The 25,565-nt window shown below is 34.4% G+C and overlaps 1 protein-coding gene and 1 non-coding gene across 2 annotated transcripts in view; one reads left to right on the plus strand and one right to left on the minus strand.

The window, feature by feature from the left end:
* The window catches only part of LOC116554012 (cancer-related regulator of actin dynamics-like), a 139,894-nt gene that overhangs the window by 58,947 nt on the left and 55,382 nt on the right, over nt 1-25,565 (plus strand).
* Nucleotides 21,367-21,500, minus strand: LOC116554732. Its single transcript, XR_004270288.1, has one exon. It is a non-coding gene; the product is annotated as a U4 spliceosomal RNA (small nuclear RNA).

Below are 25,565 nucleotides of genomic sequence, written 5' to 3' on the forward strand. Positions count from 1 at the left end.
AAACATACTCCTGAACTGCAAATGGGTCAAGGAAGAAACTTGTAAAGAACTCACATGCCCATTGATGATAGACTGAATAAAGAAAATGTGGCACATATGCACCATGGAATACTATGCAGACATAAAAATGGATGAGTTTATGTCTTTTGTAGGGACATGTGTGAAGCTAGAAACCATCATTCTCAGCAACCAACACATGAACAGAAAACCAAACACCGCATGTTCTCACTCATAAATGGGAATTGAACAATGAAAACACATAGACACAGTGAAGGGAACATGTCACACTTGGGCCTGTTGGGGGTGGGGGTATAGAAGAGGAAAAGCATTAGGAGAAATATCTAATGTATATGATGAGTTGATGGGTGCAGCAAACCACCATGGCATGTGTATACATATGTAACAAACCTGCATGTTCTGCACATGTATCCCAGAACTTAAAGTATAATTAAAAATAATAAATAAAATAAACAAAAATCTTAAGACAAATGAACTTGAAAACGCTTCATACTAGAACTTTTAGAGCATGAGTCCTAGAGGGAGGTTACAGTGATAAATGCCTACATTAAGAAAAACAGTCTCAAACAGATGACCTATCTTTATCTCAAGGAATTTGCAAAAGAACAAACTGAGCCCAAAGTTAGCAGAAGAAGGAAAATAATAAAGATTAGAGTGGAAATAGATGAGATAGAAAATAGTATAAAATAACTATGAAACTGAGTTGGTTTTTGAAAAGATATGCAAAACTGCCAAACCTTTAGAATATTTAAGAAAAAGACACAGAAGCCTAAAATAAATGAAATTGCAGATTAAAAAGAAACATTACATCTGATAACACAGAATTGAAAAAAATCATAAAGACTGCAATGAGCAATTATACACCAACAAATTGGATAACCCAAAAGGCATGGGTAAATTCCTAGGAACATACAATCTATCAAGTCTGAATCATGAAGAAATGAAAAATCTGAACAGACCAACAGTGAAAAAAAAAGATTGAATAGTAAACAAATGTCTTCCAACAAAGAAACACTGAGGACAAGATGACTTCACAAGTGAATTCTACATAGCATTTAAAGAACAATTAATGTCGATCTTTCTCAAATTCTTCCAAAAAGTTAAAAAGCAGGGAACACTACACAAGTCATTTTCTGAGATCAGCATTACTCTGATATCAAAGCCAAACAAGGACATTATAAGAAAAGAAAATTAAAGGCAATATCCCTGATGAAGATGCAGAAATCATCAACAAAGTACTAGCAAATCAAACTCAACAGCACCTCAAAATGATAATACCCGTAATCAAATTGTACCTTCTCTGGAATACAAGGACTTTTCAACACATAGAAGTTAATGAATGTGATAAACTACATTAACAGGGTAAAGGGAAAAATAAAAAAACTATGTAATCATCTAAATAGATGCAGAAAAATATTTGACAAATTCAACATCCTTTTCTGACAAAAACTCTCAACAAATTACAGAAAAAATGTACCTCAACATAGTAAAGGGTGTATATGATAGTCCCACAGTTTACATACTTAATCATAAATAGCTGAAACATTTTATTGTAATATTAGAAATAAGAAAAGGATGCCTGCTCTTGTCACATCCCTTCAGCATAGGATTAGAAATCCTAGCAAGAACAATTAGTGAATAAAACGAAATTAAAGTCATCAGAGTCAAAGAAGAAGTAAAATAGTCTGTATGCAGATGAAATGATCTTACATGTAGAGAAAACACTAAAGACTGAATGAAAAGTTGTTAGAATAAATGAATTCAGTAAAGTTGCAGGATACAAAATTAGCATACAAAAACAGTTTTCTTTTTGAATACTAACAGTGAACTATCTAAAAAGAAATTAAGAAAATGATCTTATAGCTTCAGAAAATAAATACTTAGAAATAAGGAGGTAAAAAATTATTGTATTTAAAGCTATAAAACTTTGATGAAAGGAATTGAAGAAAAAAAAAAAAACAATGGAAGGATGGCCTGTGTCCACGGATCGACGAATTAATAGCCAAAGAAATCTTAAGCAAAAGAACAATGCTAGAGGCATTACACTACCTGAATTCAAAATACACTTGCAATCTGTAGAAATCAAAAGAATATGATATTGGCATAAAAACAGATATATAGACCAATAGGACAAAATAGCCCAGAAATAAAAGCACTTATTTACTATTGACTGATCTTTGGCAAAGTTTCCAGGAACACACAATGGTGAAAGGATTATCTCTTCAGTAAATGGTGCTGAGGAAACTGGTTATCTCATGTAAAAGAAAGAAATTGGACAATAATCTTATACAACACACACACATAAAAATCGACTCAAAATAGATTAAAGATTTAAACATAAGACCAAAAACTACTAGCAGAAAACACAGAGAATAAATTATTGACATTGATTTGGGCAATAATTTGTTGCAATATTATACAGAAAGCACAGGCAACAATAGCAAAGATAGACAATGGGATTGTTTCAACCTGTAAAGCTGCTGCACAGCAAGGGAAACAAGCAACAGATTGAAAAGACAAGCTATGAAACGGGAGAAAATATTTGCAAACCACCTATCTAGTAAAGAGTTAAAATCCAAAATATATAGGAAACCCACACAACTCAATAACTGGAAAATAAACAAGCCAATTAAAAATGGGTAAAGAACTTCAATAGGCATTTCTCAAAAGAAGAAATATATTTTCCAACAGGTATTTTAATAAATGCTCAACAGCACTAATTACGCTGGAAATACAAATCAAAATCACAATGAGATATCGTCTTAGACTTGCTATAATTGCTATTATCAAAATGATTAAAGATAAGTATTTGTAAGAAAAAAAGGAAACCCTTGTACACTACTATTAGGAATATAAATTAATACAGTCATTATATAAAACAGTATATAGTTTCCTCAAAAAATTAAAATTAGAACTTTCATATGATCTAACAATCCCTCTTCTGGGTGTGTATCTAAAGGAAATTAAATCATTATCTCAAAGAGATATCTGCACTCCCATGTTCATTGCAGCGTTTTTCACAATTATCAAGATAGAGGAATAACCCACATACCCACTGAAGAGTAACTAGATTAAGAAAATTCAAACTTTAGAACATGAAAAGTCTGTCATTTGTGATGACATAGGTAAATGTAGAAGACATTATACTAAGTGAAATAAGCCAGGCACAGAAGAACAAACACTATATGTGGAATCTAAAATGTCAAAATCATAGAGGCAGAGAGAAGAATGGTAGATGCCAGTGGCTGTGGAATGAAGGAAATAGAGAGATATAAGTCAAATGTAATAAGTTTCACTTACGCAGGATAAAAAAAGTTCTAGAAATCTAATATACAGCATGGTGACTAAAGCTAATAATACAATATTACACATGGAATTTATTAAGAGATTAGATCTTAAATACTAACACACACAGTAACTATGTGAGGTGATAGATGAGTTCATCAACTTGATTTTAGTAATCAGTTCACTACATATACATATGTTAAATATCATGTTATATGCATTAAATGTTTATAATTTGTATTCGTCAATTAGCACAATCAGTAATGAAAAAGGTGATATTAAAGCTGATACTACAGATACACAAAAGATCAGCAGAGACTACTATAAGCATCTCTATGCAAAGAAACTAGAAAACGTTTTTTTAAAAAGAAACTAAAAAACATTTTTAAAACATTAAAAAAAATTTAAAAACTGAAAACATAAAATTTCCAAAGATTAAGCCAGGATAAAACAGAAATCCTGAACAGACAAATAATGAGTAATAAAATTGAATCAGCAACTAAAAATCTCCCAAGAAAAAGTCCAAGACCAGATGAATTCACAGCAGAATTTTACCATATATACAAAGATAAAGTAGTACCAGTCTTACTGAAACTACTCCAAAAAAAAAAAAAATCAAGGAAGAGGTTTCTTCCCTAACTAATTACATGAAATCATCACCATCATGATACCAAAATCAGGCAATGAGACAACAAAAAAGAAAACTACAGGCCAATATTCCTGACGAAAACAGAAGCAAAAAATTCAACAAAATACTAGCAAGGTGAATCCAACAGCATATCAAAAAGATTTTGGATCACAATCAAGGGGACTTTATTACAGAAATACAAAGATGGTTCAATATGCCAAATCAATATATTTGATTCATCACATAAACAGAATTACAAACAAAAACCATATGATTATCCCAATAGGTGCAGAAAAACATTTGATAATATCCAACCTTCCTTTATGATAAAAATCCTCTCAAGCTAAGTATTGAAGAAATATACCTCAAAATAATAAAAGCCATATACAACAAACCCAGAGCCAACATCATACAGAATGGGGAAAAGTTGAAAGCATTATCCCTAAGAACAGGAACAAAAGAGGGATGCCCAGTCTCACTACTCCTATTCAACATAGTGCTGGAAGTCCAAGCTAGAGCAATCAGGTGAGAGAATATAATAAAGGGCATTCAAATTGAAAGAAAAGTCAAATCATCTCTGTTCACTGACAACATGATCTTATATCTAGAAAACCCTAAGGACTCCTCCAAATGACTCCTAGACATGATTAACAACTTCATGAACTCTTTCTTTTTTTGGCTGCATAGTATTCCATGGTGTATATGTGCCACCTTTTCTTTTTTTTTCTTTTTCCTTTTTTATACCAAAGGTGTTAAAGAAAAAAGAAAAGAAAATGCTGCAAAATGTGCATACAGAAAAGAACTAGCATCCAGAATCTACAAAGAACTCAAACAACTTAACAAAATAACAAATAACTCAATTTAAAAAGTGGACAAAAGACAAAAATAGATATTTCTCAAAAGAACACATGCAAGCAGACAGAAAATATAGGAAAATAATGCTCAACATCACTAATCATCAAATAAATGCAAATTAAAACCACAATGAGATACCATTTTACACTAGTCAGAATAGCTATAATCAAAAATCAAAAAGCAACAGATATTAGCAGGGATGCAGAGAAAAGGAATACTTATACACTGTTGGTAGGAATGTAAATTACTACAGCTTCTATGGAAAACAGTGTGGAGGCTTCCCAAAGAACTAAAAATAAAATTACACACTGGGGTCAGTTGGGGGGAAATAGGGGAGGGACAGTGGGAGGTGGGGAGTTGGGGAGAGATAGCAAAAGGAGAGATGCCAGATGAAGGTGATGGGGAGGAAGGTAGCAAATCACACTGCCATGTGTGTACCTATGCAACAATCTTGATGTTCTTCACATGTACCCCAAAACCTAAAATGCAATAAAATAAATTAAAACAAACAAACAAACAAACAAAACTACAATTTGACTCACAATCCCACTACTGGGTATCTACCCAAAGAAAAAGAAATCATTATATCCCAAAGGAAGCCACACTCATTTGTTTATGACAGCACTATTCACAACAGCAAAGGCATGAAATCAACCTAAGTATCCAACAACTGATGCTTGGATAAAGAAAATGTGATATATGTATGTACACACACACACACACACACACACACACACACACACACACACACAATGGAATTCTATGAAGCCAAAAAAAGAATGAAATCATGTTTTTTGCTGCAACATGGATGGAGCTAGATAAAATTATCCTAAGTGAAATAACTCAGAAACACAGACACTGGGGAGTTTGTGGAGAGTGTCTTTGAGGAGGGTAAGGGTTGAAAAATTATCTATTGGGTACAGGGTTCATTATTTGTGGGATGTGCCCAGACCTGACCATTATGCAATATGTCTATGTAACTAACTGAACATGTATCCCCCAAACCTACAATTAAAAAAAAGAAGAGGTCCATTACTAAGCTTTTCTTAGATTTTCTATAATTTTTATTATTTTATTTTTATATGCAATATTGGGGCCATCTGGAATTTTTAGTTATAGTATTAAGGAAAGGTTTAACATTTTCTATTCTAGATTTCTAGCCAATTATGCCAGAAATATTTGTTAAGATATCATTTTCCATCATATTGATCTTTTAATTGTTAATATTAAATTGTCATAAGGTTAATATATAACAGGAGCTGTGTTCCTGGATTCTCTATTCTCCTCCACTAATCAGTTTCTCTGTCCATACAATCTTTACTTGAATACATTAACTATACATAATTATATGACTTTAAAATTTGGTGAGTTATGTATCTCTTTACTATTTATCCTTACCAGACATTTATTGACAATTTCCAGATATGTATTCTTCTATACAAATTTCTATGTAATTTTATGTAATTCCTAACAGGAAAATAGCATATGTTTACCACTGTAAAAGAATGCTACAAAAAGTATTTCCAATAATATAAATTTTATTAACTGCCCTTTTTACAACTATTGATATAATCAAATACCTGCATTTTTCTATTAATTTGTTGATGTAAAATGTTGCGTTTTTTTGTCCATATTGAACAAAGCTTACATTTCTAGTATAAACACTTTGTTATAATGAAGTACATTTCTGTGATAGTATCAGATTCTACTGATTAACATACCAAGTTGGCATCTCCATTAAAAATATAAACATTATCATACTTTGGCATTAAAATTGTGATTTTAGAAAACTAAGTTTTCTAAACTAAGTTTTTTCTAAAACTAAGTTTTCTAAAGTTAAAACTGTTTAAGTTTTCTAATTTTGGTGAACTTAAAATTTGTAAATCACTACAAGTTTTTAACAGACAAGTAGTTTATCTGACATTAGAGTCATCTGCTCTTTATTAGATAAATAGAACTTGACTAATGGTCCTGACTAAAATGGTAGATTTAAATATCTTTTCAATATCTTTGATAACTGGTCTCAAGTTTTTCCATTTTTCTTTCTTGATTTAACTTGGGCAATTTATATTCTGCTAAGAAACTATCGATATTTTTCCCTGGCTTTTCAAATTTATTGCCAAAAAGTTTCAGGAAGTGATATATATTTAATAACCATCTCTGAAGGTAAAAAGAATATTCCAATTGATAGCACTTTACCAATTCCAGTAGTATAAATTCTTCCTCCATTGCTAATTTCAAGATATTAGTATGATGTTAAGGAATGTGGAAATGCAAAGAGATATGTACAGTTGGCTCTCACAAGCATGGACAAGTATTTTCCAGAACAGTACTGAGTACCAATATTTTCTTGAAAGAATGAATTATCTCTGCTTGTTTATTTGCTTATTTGTTTAAGAGAATCAGACTTTTGGTGAACTTATTTCTATTACTTTTTTGTTTTTGTGTATTGCTAACTCCTTATTTTCATTTTTATCTTTTTTAACTCACACTTCCTATCTGTTCTGCTGTATTTTCTTGTTTGTTTACTAATTTTTGAAATAAGGACTTTCTCATTTTTTAATCTTTTTTTCTTTAGTAATGAGGCATTTAGAAGTATTAATTACCTTCAAAATACAAGCTTTGTTCTGTCTCATAGGTTGTGGCAAGGTGTGTTTTTTTCACTGCTTTCTTAAAGTTCAATTTAGAATTGATTTTCTTTTTTTTTTATTCAATAATTACAAGCAAATATTTAAGGATTTTTTGAGTAGAGGAGATCATTTTTAAAAATAGTTTATTTTCATAGTATAGCTTTAGGACTTCAGTCCCTGAAATTCACCCACATTATTTTTTTCAATTTATCAAGTGCTTCCTGATTCTTTAAATTTTCACATATTATAGTTCATCTCCTTGGTCACTTTTCTCTGTTTCAGCAACTCAACTTCCACTGTCATTCAATGCACTTTCTAATTCAGCTGTCTGCATCCTCCTTCAGTTCCCGTTCAAATATCATTTCCTAAGGGAAGCTTTCCCCAAGACCCCCAAAATAGGGTAAAGCATCTGTTATATACATACTCTCATAACCCGCTGTCTTTCTTTTTCTTTATTATAATTATAAACAGTAACTTTCTAATTAGTTTCATGGCAATATGTGTGAATGGAGAAATTAACTATGTGTTATTTCAGAGTCCTCTAGCTTATTATGAATGAAAGACAGGTATTGTTTCCTTTCTTTCCTGGTAGAGTAGGTAGGCACTTCTTGGTAGTTTTTGGGTTCAGATTACAGCTCTCTTGAAAATCTGTAAATGACAGTGGGATGAGCTCCAGAGACTGAGCCATAATGTTTAATGTCTTTAATAAAAGAAATATCTAATTATTTTCTATACCTGGGAGACCTGAAAAATATAGCTGGAATTTCTTTTACGCAACATTCAGAATTTCTCTTATGCAACATTCAGAATTTCTGCGTTACTTAAGTACATGGAATAAATGCACATGGAAGGATTTTTTTTTCTCATGCCGTTTTTGCTGATGAAGTAAAGAGAAGGCAAGTGAATGAAATTAGCAAATTTATGATGTATTTTTGTATTCACTCATTTATCTGTATTCAGCAAATCATGGTTATAACTAAGATTCTGATTTAGGTGCTTCAGTGAATATATAAATAAAGTTAAACTAATGGTCGAATAGAAGAAATATGAGAAATTGTGAGGCATGATTGTGAGGGGGCAGGTAGAGTAGGGATCAGTAGGAATTAAATAATATCTATTTTGTTGTCAGATACAGTTTTCCCCCCACATCTTGGCTATACCTATGTGACTAAGCCAAACCTTCTAAGCTTCATTTTCTTCTTCTGCAGAATGGATTTACTAAAATAACTTATCTGTGGAATTTATGCATTTTCTATCTCAGCTATCTGCATCCTCTTTCAGTTCCAGTTCAAATATCATTTCCTAAGGGATCCAGTGATATGAATGCGAAGCTATTTGTATAGTGCCAGGCATATAGTACGCACTCAATATTATTGCTTGTTATTACTTCTTCTGAGTTTCATTTCTATCAAAACTCTAAGATTGTCTACAAACAGCCTCACACCACCTGTTAACTACTATTTCAGTTTTCAGTAATGGAAAACCATAGAGCTGTGCTGAGAGGAAATGTCAGATGGTTGTCCAGGCTATGGCAGTAGCTAACTCACGCATTTTTAAACCAGTTCAAAATATATATGATTTAAATTTATATAACAACCTGACAAGTGATACAAATTATAGGTTCTTCAGGTCACTTAAGAAGAGTTGAAACCAGAAATTTCAAATTCACAAGATGCCAAGAATCTTCTTGTGTATAATTACATGTATCTCAAGAAAGCAAGTGATAAATGCCAGTCAAGAGACTGATAAGGTGGCACAGGAGGCTAGAGGAGAGAAAGACTGCATATCAAGGAGTGATTCAAGGCTGTAGCTAGAGTGTCCTTCTTACAAAGTATTTACTTATCTGTCATCATTTGATACCTGACCTCAGCTTTAATGGAACTAGTTTGAGTTTTGGAACTGTATGAAATGGAAACTGGACATGTAAGGGGTGGTTGTCTAGTAGATTCTTGTGTCACAAGAGAAAATTGGAACCTTCTCTAAGGTTGAATAGCACACAGTCATCACTGATACTGGCAAAACAATGATTGATAGTAGACATATTCTTACAGACTGTGGTACTCGAGACTTTTGTATTAAACAAACCAGTACAACTAAAATAGATAAACTAAAATGTCAATCACAAAGGGTATTATCAACATTTTTATTTTATTCCATAAATGTGTCATTTTTTGAACCTGCAATTACTGCTGTTGTATTTTTAGAAGACTATTTTGAAGGCAAAAGAGGAAGAACAAAGTCTATGTAAATAAAATTAAGTTGTTCTTTCCTATGTCCTTAGATACATTCCATATTCATTACAATATGGATTATCAGAATATTTACAGCGTATGTCCAGCATAATCTGATTTAAAGTATAGGCTGATTCTAACAGGTGAAAGTCATGTTGGGAAACCTAGATAGTACCCCAAAGCAATAGACACCCTTCTGCCAGAACAGCTAAAACTGAACCTCAGAGAGACACCCTCATAATGGAAGACAGAGTGATACAAGCAATACATATTGAGATTGTCACATGTCTCTGCTCCAAACACAGGAAACTGGTGTCTTCAAACATGATCTCTAGATTGAAGCCAGAAGGGCAGATGTTCTCCGTTACAGGCTTGATTACAATCTTGCTCCTTCTCATAATATGTAGACTGCTTCAAACTGAGTTGTAGAAGCATTTTATCTATTTAATGATAGTTAATGATTTTTTTTAATATAAAGGAGAATGGCTTCTCTCAGAATAAAGAACAACTTTTATTAAAGGACCAACTTTAGGATTGTGAAAATTCTACTAGTTTGACTTTAGTTTTTTTCACTATGTTGAGAACCCATGAAAAGCTTCTATATCACTCAAACTGGTCCTTGGAGGGAAGTGGGCAATCACTGAACTTTTTAGAAACACAGGTGTCTGGAACCCACACCCCAGAGATTCTGATTCCAGTAGTCTTGAAATACTTCTGTTGCTTCAGAATTTTTTTTAGTGTTCTCCCAATAATTTCCCATGCTCCCAGGATTGAGAACCATGGATTTAGAGCTGGCAGGACATTATTCCCCTTCTGTCATTATTTTCCTCCAGAAACTGTTAACTGTTTAAAGCTATGTTTTAGATCAGTGCACATGGATGCTTCCTTCCACAAGCAGCTTGGATACTTAGTGCCAACCATCTTGGGCTTGAAGAATGCACTACAACATAAATTCAGTAAAGCCTCTTTCCTGTTTGACTGTTTACTGAGGCGAAAGAGACAGGTGTGTGGGGCAATGGGAGAGCAACTTCCAACCCTATAGGAGAAGATGTCTCACTACTGTCTCCCAAGTTAAAATATGTCCCAAATGACTAATGGCCATCCTCCCTTCAAATCTGACTGCTTGAAAAGATTTAAAAGGCAGCCAAGGCACAATGTTTGCAGTAATTTCGAGCTTCCCATTTGAAAACCAGAGATCAATGGCTGCAGTGTGAATTTCCTGAAAGAATAACAAAAAAGCAAGCTAAACATCTGGTCTGTTTTTCAGAAGTCATAAAATGGAAACCTCATTATCAGAAAATATGATAGAGCTTGGCAGGTAAAGAGAGTAAAAAAATCTGAAAGAGAGAAAATAGAATAGAAAAAAAAACAGGAAACTTTGGCAATTGATAATCAAGATAATATTAAAATACCAATAAAGCCACCACTTATTAAGTCCCTATGATGCATAGGGTATTTATATTTATTTATCAAAAGTATTCATAAATGCCTAATATGTGTGAGGCATTTTTCCTGGGTGTAGAAATGCAGCAAGAAACAAAGAAAAACAAAGTACCTGACTTCATAGAGCATATATTCCAATGGGGAAGATTTCTAATTATTTCCAATCCTTATGACAGAGCTGCAAAGTAGAAATTGGTAACCCCAATTTTATAGAAACTTAAGACAAAAGAAATTAGTTAAATTAAAGAAAGTTAATTAAAACTGTAATTCATAATTGACTGCTAACTTACTGAATAAGGGCACAATTTAGAGGAGCTATTATTTCTGACTTTAGTCAAACATTATTTCTTTGTATTGTAAATGTAAAAGGGATGCAGGACAGTTGCTTCCTCAAATATAGGAGACTGAGCATGAAAAGACCTTAGATTTGAGTTTTCTTTTGCCCATTATTTCACATTCTGACCTTGAGGGGGTCATTTTCCTTTTCCAAGTCTTGGTTTTATATTTCTAAAGTGAGGCAGTTGGACTAAATTAGTAGATCTGAAAGCATGGTGATCAGGTGGGTAACATTAGCCCCACTGGGGAATTTAGTAGAAATGCAAATTATCAAGGCACATTCCACATGGATTGATTGAATCGAAACTCTGGTGTGGAACCCAGTAATTTGTCTTAAAAGGCCCTCCAGCTGATTGTGATATGCACTAACCTGGGAAACACTGAAATAATGTAATACATGATTACAAGTTTAAGAACAAACAGACATGGAGTTGATCCAAGCTTCACAACTCACTAGCAAGTCACCGAGCCACCCTGAGCCTTTACTTCCTAAGCCATTTTTTCAATTGGTCTGTAATGAGTGGGAAAACTTGTATAAAATGCACAAATAATGGGTTAGCATTTACATAAGTACCATCACTGTAATTTCCGTCATCTAAAACACATTAACATTGGCATTCTAAGTTACTTTCATAATTGAATATAACATTAAGAATACTGACGGCCACACACGCCTGTAATCCCAGCACTTTGGGAGGCCCAGGCAGGCGGATCATGAGGTCAGACAATGGAGACCATCCTGGCCAACATGGTGAAACCCCGTCTCTACTAAAAAACATACAAATATTAGCTGGGTGTGGTGGCTCCTGCCTGTAATCCCAGCTACTTGGAAGGCTGAGGAATGAGAATTGCTTGAACCCAGGAGGTTAAGGTTGCAGTGAGCCAAGATTGTGCCACTGCAGTCCAGCCTGGTGACAGAGCAACACTCTGTCTCAAAAAAAAAAAAAAAAAGAAAAAGAAAAAAAAAAGACTACTTACTAGTCAAAAACAATTCCCATAGTTCCCTTTCAACCCCAAATACATATTAAAATTGGCAGATGGCAGCATCAAATGGTTCTGATACAAGAAGTAGTAAGGTTTATCACAAGCAGATGCTGCATTTAGCATCCAGGGCATCAGCAAACCACGTCCCTCTGTATCAAATCAGCTTACTCCAATCATGAAATCTGTTGGCTGGCCAGTTTGGTGTCTAGTTGAATGTACACTTCGATGCACATACGAACATGTACTGGGCTAGTGATAATAAAGTAATTGAACAAAAGGAGGTAGAGCATCAATTCATAAGCACATAGAAAACATGGAAGCCTGAAGGAAGGATGAGGCCCTTTGAAGCACATGTAGATGTGGCACTCCCCACTACCATTTCTTTTCATCCCCATCACTCTGCAGACAACAAGATCAAAGGAATACTCCAGGTCCCTATGAAACATGTTAAACCACTCGAAAACAGGAAGAAAGTGAGATAAACGGCGATCCACCAGCCATGAATAATAGAAAGATAGGTTTAATGTGTTATAAATTCACCTGCTCCCAATAAAGGAGTCAAGTTTCAGTTTAAATTCATAAGAAAAGCAAGTTCTCCAAGGCATTTTATTTTTGCCTTGGAGAATTTGCTTTTTTTCTGAATTTAAACTGAATTTAAGCCTAATTACAGTAGCTTGCCTAATTACAGTAGCTTGAAACTACTAAAAATTTTAGAGATGATATACTGCAAGGGTGAAGAGCTCAGTGAGGCAGCTAGGGATCCGTTTCAACTCGACTATTTACAAACTGCATGATCTTGGACGAGTTTCTTAATCTTTCTAAGCTTCATTTTTCTCATAAGTAAAATTGGGAAAATAATAGTCTTTACCACAAAAGGTTTATTTGAGGATTAAAGGTTATAGTCCTTAGCATAAGTTCTGATGTACTATACTCAGTAAGTGATGCTCATATATATATTTTTTAAATCCTGAATCACTGTGAGCATAAGACCCGGATGGCTGTTCTTAAAGCAATTTTAGAAGGCTCTCTCTTTAAAACCTGCAAGCAGTGCATTTCTGTCTGTTCTGACCCTAAATTTAGATGAAAACCGTCTGTATCAGAGCTCTACGGGTTGCAAGTGAAACTAACTCAAATTGAAATGTGAATTTACTATCTCACAAGACTCAGAAATCCGGAGGTGAATTCTGACATCAGGCATGAATGGCTTCAGAATTCAAACAATATCTTAGGGCTTGAATTCTGATATGGTATCATTCAAAAAATATGTTTTTATTATATATTGAAAGATAATCATTTTATAGTATGTATTTATGTGGTACAAAGTGATGTTATGATTTTTGCTTACCTCAGCTTCCGAGAAGTGGCAAGATGTCTGTAATAACTTTCCATGTCCTCAACATTCCCGCTGGCATCAGGAAGAAAGACCAGACTCTCTTTACTGGTGGTTCTATTAGTTCTGTGATTTACTCTGATTGGATCTGCTTTGGACAGCTTGAACCAATCATGGCATGCAGTAGTAATCTGATGTGCTGATTGGCTTAGACCTAAATCACATGACCTTCTCTGGAGGAGGGTTGGGGGTGCTACACAGAGCCATGGACAGAGAGAGGAGGAAGGATGAATGTCCACTAGAAAAATTTGGGTTGTTGACACAGCGGAAAACAGTAAGTAGCCACTCTATCCCTTTATTTCGCCTTTGGCTTTTTTTTTTTTCTTTTCAGCAAGTCCTTTTGTTATCCATGTGTAGTCCCTGACTTCAATTAGTTACTGATTTCCAGGTCCGTTTTTGATAAAACTCGGCTTGTGGACAACTTATATCAGTATTTCCCGTACTGCCTATTAATATGAAAATTTCTAGACCACCTTCAATGTCTAATCCCTAAGGGTTAGGTTTAGTAGTCTGTATGTTTAACAGGTTCCCCAGGTGATTCTCAGCAATACTAGAGTTTGGAAACCGTTGAACCAGGTAATCATTAAATGAAGATAATTTATCCCATAATAAACCATTGAGTTAATTTATTAAATTTCACTATCACTTCTTTATACACATCTATAGAACAGATATTATAATAATCTATGACCTCAACTATTTCAAACAGTTCTTTAAGAATCAATAATTTTGTTATATGTAAAATTGTATTTGGTTCTTTAGAAATAGCAATAAAATGTTTTATTAATTAGACATTTGAGTGTTATCACTTTAGTAATCTCTTGATAGAGAAGTAATATGTGTGATTCTTTAAAAAAAATGTGACATTAGGTAAATTGATAAACCTCTCTGGGTTTAAGTTTACTCATTTATAAAGAGAGAAAAACGTGTTTAGTGTTTTAATGAGAATGAACATAATTCATTTAACTTGCTTCATACATTGGCCCATAGTAATTGCTCAAATGACAGTTACTCCTGCTAGGTGCTTACTATATATTATCTCACTTAATTCTTATAAAATTCTGGTAGGATGTTATTATAGCACCTATTTTGCAAAGTAGAGACCTGAGTTTCAGGAAAGTTAATTCACTTGTTCAAGGTCATAGAGCTAGTGTGATAATCATATCAAAATAGAATTGAAATTCACAAGTGTTTAGTGTATATGTGTTACTATCCACTGATAAGTCATGATTTCTGAGTAACTTATGAGCATTATAATTTAAGTATGTGATAGGGCCAGTTAATAAAGCATTCCAGTTAGAATGATGACAGTGGGAATTTGTTACCTCTGAACATATAGTTCCATTATTATTTTCCACTCTGTATCCTACGAGATTAAGAAAACAATGTTGAAACTTCTGATGTATAATTTTGACAAGATGCAAATAAGAATTATTTTATTAAATATTTAGATCTCTGGGTTAAGGAGTAAAAATTGCCTAAATTACTCCTAAGGGCTAATTTACACAGCAGGAGAGTTAAGCTCAATATGTTATTTTTTTTGCAGGGGAGTGTGTTTATTCTGCTTTATTTTTCATCGAGATTTGTTGTAGACTGTTTCTATTTTAATCAAATAAAAATTGTAGATGTGAATATATTTCAAGATTCCAAGCAATTTGTTTGTTTTAAGATAGAGTCTTGTCTTGTTGCCAGACTGGAGTGCAGTGGTGCGATCTCAGCTCACTGCAACCTCCGCTTTCTGGGTTCAAGTGATTCTCCTGCCTCAGCCTCCTGAGTAGCTGAGACTACTACAGGCGCGCACCACCATGCCTGGCTAATTTTTGTATTTTTAGTAAAGATGGGGTTTCACCATGTTGGCCAGGATGGTCTCTATTTCTTGACCTTGTGATCCACCCACCATAGCCTCCCAAAGTGCTGGGATTACAGGCATAAGCCACTACGTCCAGTAGAAATTCTAAGCAATTTAAACATTCTAAGCAATTTTAGTCTTAGTTGTTAACCTTTAGATGGTTAACAACTAAGTTAGTTAACAACTTAGTCTTAAGAGTAAAGTTGTGCGTGTATGTATTGGTGGTTTTGTGGGATTTTTTTACACTGTTTTGCGGTTGAGCCTGTGTTCTAAAATAGCTGTTCTTGTCTCCAAACTTTACTCATGCTAATCTCACCATCCTCTGTGCAACTTCACCCCAGATATGAACTTTCTCGTGTTGTTTTCCCATCCTGAAGTGTTCCTTGCCCTCCTCCATACACACCCTATCCCATCTCTCATGGCTCAGCTCAAGTCTGACCTTCTGGAGATAACTTTTCATAAGTCCTCCATCAGAAAGAGATCGTTTTCCCTTCTACTAACTTCCACTTTTAGATATTTACAACTTGTGATTCTCTTGAGCAATTTTTCAACATTTAGCTGAAGGACATCAAATTGGATAAATATACAAGCTATTCCTTTGTGTTGCATGCTAGGAAGTTTATAACAAATATCTGGGCTACTTATGGCAAAATTAAAAACTTCACAGAGAACACTTTAATCTGAGCCTAATTCCTGGCTTCATTTTATATTTGAACGTCTCCCCCTCCACCCCCACACTTTTCTTTATCACACAGTCTAATCTGTGTTCCATTTTTGTATTTAGTATATTTTGATAAGACTCTTCAAATTTTTTTCTGGGGTGGGTGCAATCTGAAATACATATAAATACACACAGGTATATCTGTCAATTTTAAGTTTCTTTGTATTGCAAGTAACAAAGTATAATCCATATCAAACTGCCTTCACCTGCAAACATGATTTATTGGCTCATGAAGCAAAGCAACTAGAGACTTTGGTGAATCTTGAAGGAAACGTTTCCAGAGGAAACATTTCTTATTATTGCTTTCATAGAATAAAGTAGATGCTTTTCTCTCTGGAAATAAATATCTCTTTCCATCTCATTGGTTCAGATTGTAGCATAAGTCTGTCCTTGAGCAAATGATTTAGCTGGAATGATGTCAGGAGTTTTACCATCATTGATTTAAACAAATCTGGTTTAAAATGAAGGGTAATTTTACAAAGGAAATTTGGTGTACTTTTAGAAAGTTGGAATTAGAAGTCTAGGGGCCAAAAACGTGGCAAACATTCTCTATGTAAGAAGTTTTGTATGCAATTATTTTAATTTCTCTGGAAGAAGATGGCAGGATTTTTGAGTTAGGAATTCGGCTTTCTTTGTAGGCTTCACAGTAGCAGCATATATTAGGCTCCTTGATGGTACTCTTCCTACCTGCTTGTGGCTATGGCTGTAATTTACATGCGGCTCATTTTTACAGCTGAACTCTCCTGCATCTCATCCCCCACAAAAGGAAATCTAGAGGGATTATACTCAGGTATTCACTTGAGCAGTGGGGAAACAACACTTGATATATTGATTGCTCGAGGGACATTTGGGTATTCAATTTCTGGTTGACAAAATCATCTACACCACGAGAGTTGAATAAAAGATAAACAATGCGTTCATTGTCTGTTTTTTGGAACTGCACTGGGAATATGTTCTTTGTCCAGATATACCTATAACCATGAAACTGACGATGTGATGTAGAACAACAGAGTTGGGAACTGTGCTGGGGCTTCTTCATGTTTTTCTAGTTTAATATCCTACACAGAATGAGTAACAGATAGTGTTGCCAGATTTAGCAAATAAAGATATAGCATACCTAGTTACATTTGAATTTTAGATAAACAACAAATCACTTTTAGGATAAATATAATCCATGCAATATTTGTAGAAGTGATACTAGTAGCATTAAATCAAGGAGTTTAGTCAATGCCATCATTAAGTTTTTATAAATTGTACTATGCCAAACATAATATTTTCAATCTTCCTAGGAATCAAATGGGAGATGAAATCCCTTCTCAGTGACTCACTAGCTATGTTACCTCACATAAATTTTCTAAACGCTTTGAGCTTTAACTTTATTATTCTTAAAATAGAGAAAAATAATAGCTCCTACCTCATAGGGCGATTGTGAGGATTAAGAGTTATGTAGTCTATCAGAGTCTAATCTGGAACCTGGAATGTACTAAGCTCTCAGTAAACAATAAGTATAGAGTATGAAGAGAAGTATTTACAGCTACTCATACAAGTCTTTCAAATTCTGTACAATAATTCACCTCCCTTTCTCGGTGCAATATAGGAATAACAGAAATCAATGCTTAATGAGGAAACTTTTGACTAAGGCTAACATTTATTTCAGGGTATTTACTTAGGCCTCAATTAGTAGAGAGCAAGCATGAACAGATGCTAGTGACAGTGGTAAAAGGGCGTACACTGCATTTGCTCTTGTGTGGCTTTGACTCATGTGGAATACATAAATAACAGAGAAAATATGTGAAACAGACAGACTTATACCTGTGCTATTTAAAGATTTCACATGAAGATTTAGATTATGTAAACCTTCACAACCTGTCTTCAAAACTAAAATGAAAACGTCTGAGAACATATTTTATTTTGTGTCTTTCACAGTACATGATATACATTAGATACTCAATACATTTTTACTAAAATAGATCGAATCTTAGATGGGAAGTATTCCTCCAGATGTGTCTTCTCTGTCCTTTCTGTAGAAATTTTGCAGCTTCCAAAGAGAAATAGAAATCTACAGAATTGAGTTTCACGTTCTATTAGTAATCACAAATTTTTTCATGAAAATTGCAATTTTTTTAGAAGAGAAAAAGAAGATGCTATTAGTAGTCAGGCATAAACCAGAGTTTTCACAGGCAAACAAGGACATATGGACACTCTACCTACAAACGATACCTAGAAGCCAGTGAATGTAAAGTATGAAGGCTTCCAGGTAATAATATCTCCCATTGAACAAATACAATGTTCTAATTTTAGCAGAGAATGAGTGTCAAAGGAATAGGTTTTATCATGGTCTGAGCCATGCCCACCATGCTTAGAATTCATTTTAAGGATTTTAATTTTTTGTCTGGTTAACAGTCACTCAAGCATTTTCAGATCCATTGAGATACCACAGACTCTTGGACCACCAGTTCTGAAAACAGCATAAGGGGTTATACAGTCTCATTCCTTCATTGTTCCCATTAATAAAATAGGTCAGAGGGAGACAGCTGAGAGAAGCTGTAAAGAATACTGAACTTCAGCAAACAACTGTTTTCAAATCCTCATTCTCTGATCTAGATGCCAAACTATGGCCCATGAGACAAATCCAGCCCAATTCATGTTATTATATATAAAATCTTACTAGGGGCGCAGCTACACCCATTCATGTGTGTATCATCTATGATTGCTTTCTAGCTGTAATAACAGATCTGAATAATTGCAACAGATATATATCCTATAAAACCTAACATACTTACTCTTTGGCCCTTTACAGCAAAAATTTGTAAAAACAATCCTCTAATCTAATAATAGTAGCTGGTATCTTTCATCTTCTTTTCCTCTAACTTCTCTCTCTTCCTCTTAGCTACTGGACATTAAATGCTGCACACCAGACAGTGGGTTAAGTAGCTCATTGGCATAGTTTTGCTAAATACTCACAAACCCCTGGGATAGGCGAGTCAGTATGCATGGTTGATAGAGTGAATTCTAGATCCTATGTATTTTGTTTCCTGATTGCATCAGCAACCAGAGCCAATATCTTTTTCTAGTTATTTAAACTATCTGCATGTCCTTCATTGATTTTCATCTTCAACATCCTTAAGAAGTAAATCTTCTTATTAGCTCAAACTTTATAGCTGAGAAAATTGAGGCTTATAGAGGCTAATGTTCAGAGTCAGCATTTGAACTCAAGGCAGTCTAGTTTCAGGGCATAAGCTCTTAAATAATATTACACTGTTATTATGAAGCTAGAATGATACACTAGACATTAAATGTCACTTGGAAAATGTAATACAATGTGAATATTAAGGACACACTGTGGTCATTTCTGCATAATTATTTTCTACACTATACAATCAAGGAAATCTCACATCTTGGGATTTATTTCAAACAAAATTAACTAGTGATCTTGTGTAATTGATCATTGTCGCTCAATATAAAGTATTGATGATGGTAATAATTATACCCATTTGCCTACAGTAAATTACACCTATTTACCTAATTACAAATTATTTATTGATCTAATTTGGTGATAGAATTTTCATATTGGTTTGCCACCTGCATCTCTATTGCTCTGCCATGTGCCCCTTCCCTGACTGACTTGGATTTATTTCACTGACTATAAAAAAAATCATCTCACTTACACTGCTTTAAATTGCATCTTTACCGGAGCCCTTGCACAGTATTTGGATAACACTAATTGGAATAATTATTTATAATAAGGATACATGTGAAGAAGCCACTCAATGTGTTTACCTGTTGGAAAATAATTATGCTGTTTACATTCCCTTAGACCACAATTTGTGAATAATATGTGTCTGGATTTTGATGATACCCTCTTTTTACTAAATAAATCGTAGTATTTTGGGCAGGAAATTATAGTTCACACTGAAAGTAAATAATGTGACACTTTGAACAGTCTCTTTTCCTCCTGGGTGGCTAGGAGTAGCTCTCCTTAATTGCAGTGTGCTTGCACACCTGAGGGGGAGCCTGCATAACTCTTGCCTTCTGCCAGCAATCATCACTGGGATTTAAAATGGAAAAGAGCCATACCATGCCTAATCACTTGCTGAAACAAGATAGTTCTGGAGGCCAATCTTCTGTTCTTCCAGAACAAAGAAAAGCACCGATTCAGTGGGAAAACAAACTTGCTGAGCATGGAAACCACCAAAAAAGTGAATAAGTTTTATACTTTTCAACTTACTACTTTGGGTCAAGAAGACACAACTCGAGATCGAATCACCATTACCCCAAATATTTTACTAAACAAAAAATGCAGAATTTATCTAAACAAAGAATTTCCACCTAACCTTGTATGTCTTAGTATTCAGCAAACGATATAAGAGTATTTCTTTGCAGACTTATGGAGCTCTTTCCTTACATACCTGTTTCATCTTTGAAGCTTCAGTCCCAGTGAAATTTTATCTGTTTGTCCTTAATTAAGCAAAATATCTATTTTGCTGTTTAGATTTCCATGCCCTATAAAAGACTCAGGGGAGTGTTTCTAAGCAGATATATGGGGTGATTGTTTGTTTACCTTCTTTAAGATAATTCCCATTATATATATTTTTATTGATACAAAATAGTTGTACATATTTATGTGCTACATGTGATATTTTGATGCAAGCATATAAGGTATATTGATCAAATCAGGATAATTAAAATATCCATCACTTCAAATAATGGTCATTTCTTTGTGTTAAGAATATTCAAGAGCTTCTCTTCTAGCTATTTTTAAATATGTAATCAATTATAGTTAACTATAGTCACCTTAGTGTGCTGTTGAACACTATAACGTAATCTTCTAAGTACATTTTTCCCTATTAACAAATTTTGCTTTAACTCGCTTTTGTCTCCATCCTCCTCAGCCTCTAGAATGAGCTCATCTCATTCTACTCCCTACCTCCATGAGATCGATTTTTTTGCTCCTGCATATGACTCAGAACAGGTGATATTTGTCTTTCTGTAACTGCCTTATTTCATGTAACCTAAAGACTTCCAATTCCATGCATGTTGCTGCAAATGATAGGATTTCATTCTTTTTCAATTAGTAATAATCGCACCTCTGATAAACCTCATTGGCTACGATACTGCCACTACGCAGATCCAGGATTTCATTCCTTTTATGATCAAATAGTACATAGAAATAGTTTATCTCTGTAGTTCGTTAAGAATTTTTATTATGAAAGGATGTTTTGTGCAATTATTTTTCTGCATCTGTTAACGTAATCATGTGATTTTTATCCTTCATTCTGTTGATATGGTAGTATGTGCATTAATTGATTTGCATATGTTGAATCGTCCTTGGTTGTGCAGTTCTCCCAGCACCACTTATGGAAGAGAATGTCTTTTCTCCAACATATGTTCTTGGCACCTGTGATCAAAATGAGTCGGTCTCAATTTTGTTGGTTTCTGCCCTGATCTTTAGTATTTATTTCCTTCTACTAATTTTGGGTTTGGTTTGTTGTTGCTATTCTAGTTCCTGGAGTGCATCATTAAGTTGTTTATTTAAAATATCTCTAGTTTTTCGATGTAGGCATTTTTTTTTACAATAAACTTGCTTCTTCATACTGCTTTTGCTCTGTACCATAGGTTTTGAAATGTTGTGATTTTATTTTCATTTGTTTCAACAAATTTTTTTTTATTATTTTTAACTTTTTTCCTCATCCTTGGTTGTTCAGGAACGTGTCGTTTAATTTCTAGGTACTTACATAGTTTTAATGTTTTTCTTGTTATTGGTCTAGTTTTGTTTCATTGTGTTCCAACCACACACTGAATATGACTTTAATTTTCTAATTTTCTTGAGGATTGTTTTGTGTCCTAACATATGGGCAGTCATAGATAATGTTCTACGCACTGAAGAAAATAATGTGTATTCTGCAGCTTTTGGGCGAAACGTTCTGTAAATGGTGTCATGTCCATTTGGTCTATGGTGCTATTTAAATCCGATATTTCACTGGTGATTTTCTGTTTGAACAATCTGTCCAATGCCCAGAGTAGTGTGTAGAAATCTCCTATTAGTAGTGTATTGGGATCTATCTCTCCCTTTGCATCTAACATTTGCTTTCTATATCTGGGTGCTTGGATGTTTGGTACCTGTATATTTATAATCATTATCTTCTCTTGCTGAATTGACCCCTTTATATAATGACCTTCCTTGTCTCTGTCAGCTTTTAACTGGAAGAGCAATAAAAAAGATCAGCAACACAAAGCTGGTTTTCTGAACAGATAATCAAAATGAACAAACCATTAGCTAGACAAACTAAGAATAAAATATAGAGAAGAACCAAATAAATAAAATAGGAAAGAAAAAAGAAGATGTTACTAAGGATACCACAGAAATACAAAGAATCATTGGAGACTACTGTGAGCAACTATACATGAATAGATTTGAAAACCTGGAAAAAAAGTAGATAAATTCCTTCACAAAACTGAAAGTCTCTTCCTGTGGAAAAATACCCCTAATAACCCAAGTGTTGGTTAGTTTCCCCTACTTTTCATTGCCATTACTCTGTAGACTCCCTTATGAGGGTACTTTTCACACCATGATTAATTATTTCATTGTTGTTTTCTCCACTCACTGACAGTAAAGATTGGAATTGTCTTTCCTATTCAGCATAGCGGTCGGCACAGAGAATATACTTAAATAAGTAAATGTTAAATATTATGCAAATTAGTGAAGAACTATCTGGGAAAAAAGAACCTTAAACTGCAAAATATAAACAGTGGCATTTTACAGAACTTGCGTTTTTTGTTTTCTTTTTTTTTTAAATATACTCTAAGTTCTGGGGTACATGTACAGAATATGCAGGTTTGTTACATATGTATACATGTGCCATGGTGATTTGCTGCATCCATCACCTCGTCATCTACATTAAGTATTTATCCTAATGCTATCCCTCCCCTAGTCCCCCCCCCCCTGCTATTCCCTCCCTAGCCCCCTACTCGCCGACAGGCCCTGGTGTGTGATGTTCCCCTTCCTGTATTCATGTGTTCTCATTGTTAAACACCCACTTATGAGTGAGAACATGCGATGTTTGGTTTTCCATTCTTTTAAAAATATATAGATTATTTCTCTATACTTTATTTTTTATGTTCACAGTATTTTCATCCTATAGAGTGTTAGCATATACTATCCCCACTGTAAAATCTGGAAATAGATTCATAGCATCTACATTATGGTCAGATATGGCAAACCTCAGATCGGAAACATCTTTTGATTCTAAATCCAGGTATATTAGTCAGCGTAAGTAAAACTATCCATACCAAATGATTCAAAGGCGTGATGGCTTTACACCGTAAAGATTTATTTCTTATTAATGTTACATAGTGTATTGTGTACTGGAGGAGGCAGGGAAGGCCTCTGCTATACACAGTCTTCAGGGACTTAGATTCTTTTCATGACGTGGCTCTGTCAACTTCAACAAATGCCTTTAATTTAACATCATATAGTGTCAGCCATATGTCAGAATAAGGGAAGAGGGAGAGATCAAACAGAAAGCAAATGGATTATAGCTGCCTAGACCAAACAGTAAAGAATCTCTTTCATTTACATTACATTGATGAGAGCTAATCATATGCCCCCTAGATGCAAGGCGACCGGAAATGAAAATTAGCTATGTGCTCAGGAAGAAAAAGTAGTCGTTATTAGCATCTACTCAGTCTCTGCCAAAACATTTACGTTAGTGACCTAGTTCATTATACAAGAATAAATAAATATATGTTTATAAATTTGATAGATACATAGTTGGATAAATGAATGGAGATACAAAGATATATCACCTAGTAGGTGCCAGGAGTGTTCTAAACTACAGAGAAATGGTAATAAATGAAAAAATTTTTCAAATTTTATAAAGCTTATTCTAATGACGGTACACAGATTTTAGAAAACTAAATACATCTTTCTGTAGACAAAAATAAATGGAATATGAGGAAGAAGGTATTATTTGTATAGGATAGTCCTGGAAAATATCTGTGATAAGATGATATTTGCAAATAGAGCTGAAGGGCGTGAAGGAACAGGTCATGTTGATATTCAGGAACAAAGAACAGCAACTGCAAAGTCCTCCTTGAGTTGGTGTCTTGGAGGGTCAGCAAAGGGGCTTTTCTGGCTGGTGCAGAGGGCAAGAGGAAAGAGTGATTGAGATGAGATCAGCAAACAGTGGGGCAGCAGATCAGGGAGGGCCTTTTAGGCCATTTTGAGAACTGAGATGGAAAGATGCTGGAGGAGTAAAATGTTTTCTTTGTGTCACACTGCCTGATGCTTGAGAAGAGATTGGACAGGCAAGGCAAAGCTGAAAGAGCAGAATAGTTAGGCAGTTACATCACAGCCTAGTGGTTTTGAACTATAGTGAGTTATAATGTTGCATCTATTTACTTTCTAAATATTGAGATATAATTTATGTAAGGTAATATTCACTCTTTTTTGAGTAGAGTTCTATTAGTTTGGACAAGCACATGCAGGCACATAACCACCACTACCATCATGATACAGAACAGATCCCTCACTCCCCAAAATTTTCTCATGCTGCCCTTGGTTGTAAACGTCATTCCATCCCCATGGCCTAGCAACCGCTGATCTAATTTCTATTCCTATAGTATTGTCTTTTCCAGAACCACAGAGTAGGTAGCCTTTTGAGTCTGTCTTCTTTCCCAGAGAATTATTCATTTAGAATTCATCCAGATCTTTGTGTGTTTTGGTAGTTTCTTCCTTTTCATTGCTGAGAAGTATCCTGTTGAATGAATACCAGAGTTTATTTATGTTTTTTCCTAGTGTTCAGCACTTTACAAATAAAGCCTCTAAAAACATTTAATATGTGTGTATGTGTGTGAGAGAGAGAGTGTGTGTGTGTGCATGTGTATGTGTGTGAATGTAAGTTTTCATTTGTCTTGGGCAAATCTCAAGAATGAGGTATTTTGTTTTATTTGTTCATTTATTTTTTTGGGACAGGGTCTCACTCTTCACCCAGGCTGGAATCCACTGGTGGATCTATAGCCTTGACTTCCTGGTCTCAGGGAATCCTCCCACCTCAGCCTCCTGAGTAGTTGGGACTACCAGCATGTGCTGCAATACCCAGCTGATTTTTTGTATTTTTGTTTTGTTTTGTTTTTAGTAGAGATTCGGTTTCACCGAATGCCAAGGCTGGCCTTGGGCTCAAGCAATTTGCCTGC

Source organism: Sapajus apella, unplaced genomic scaffold (assembly GCF_009761245.1).
Source record: "Sapajus apella isolate SASKATOON/1434 unplaced genomic scaffold, GSC_monkey_1.0 scaffold1, whole genome shotgun sequence".
In the NCBI taxonomy this organism is placed as follows: Eukaryota; Metazoa; Chordata; class Mammalia; order Primates; family Cebidae; genus Sapajus; species Sapajus apella.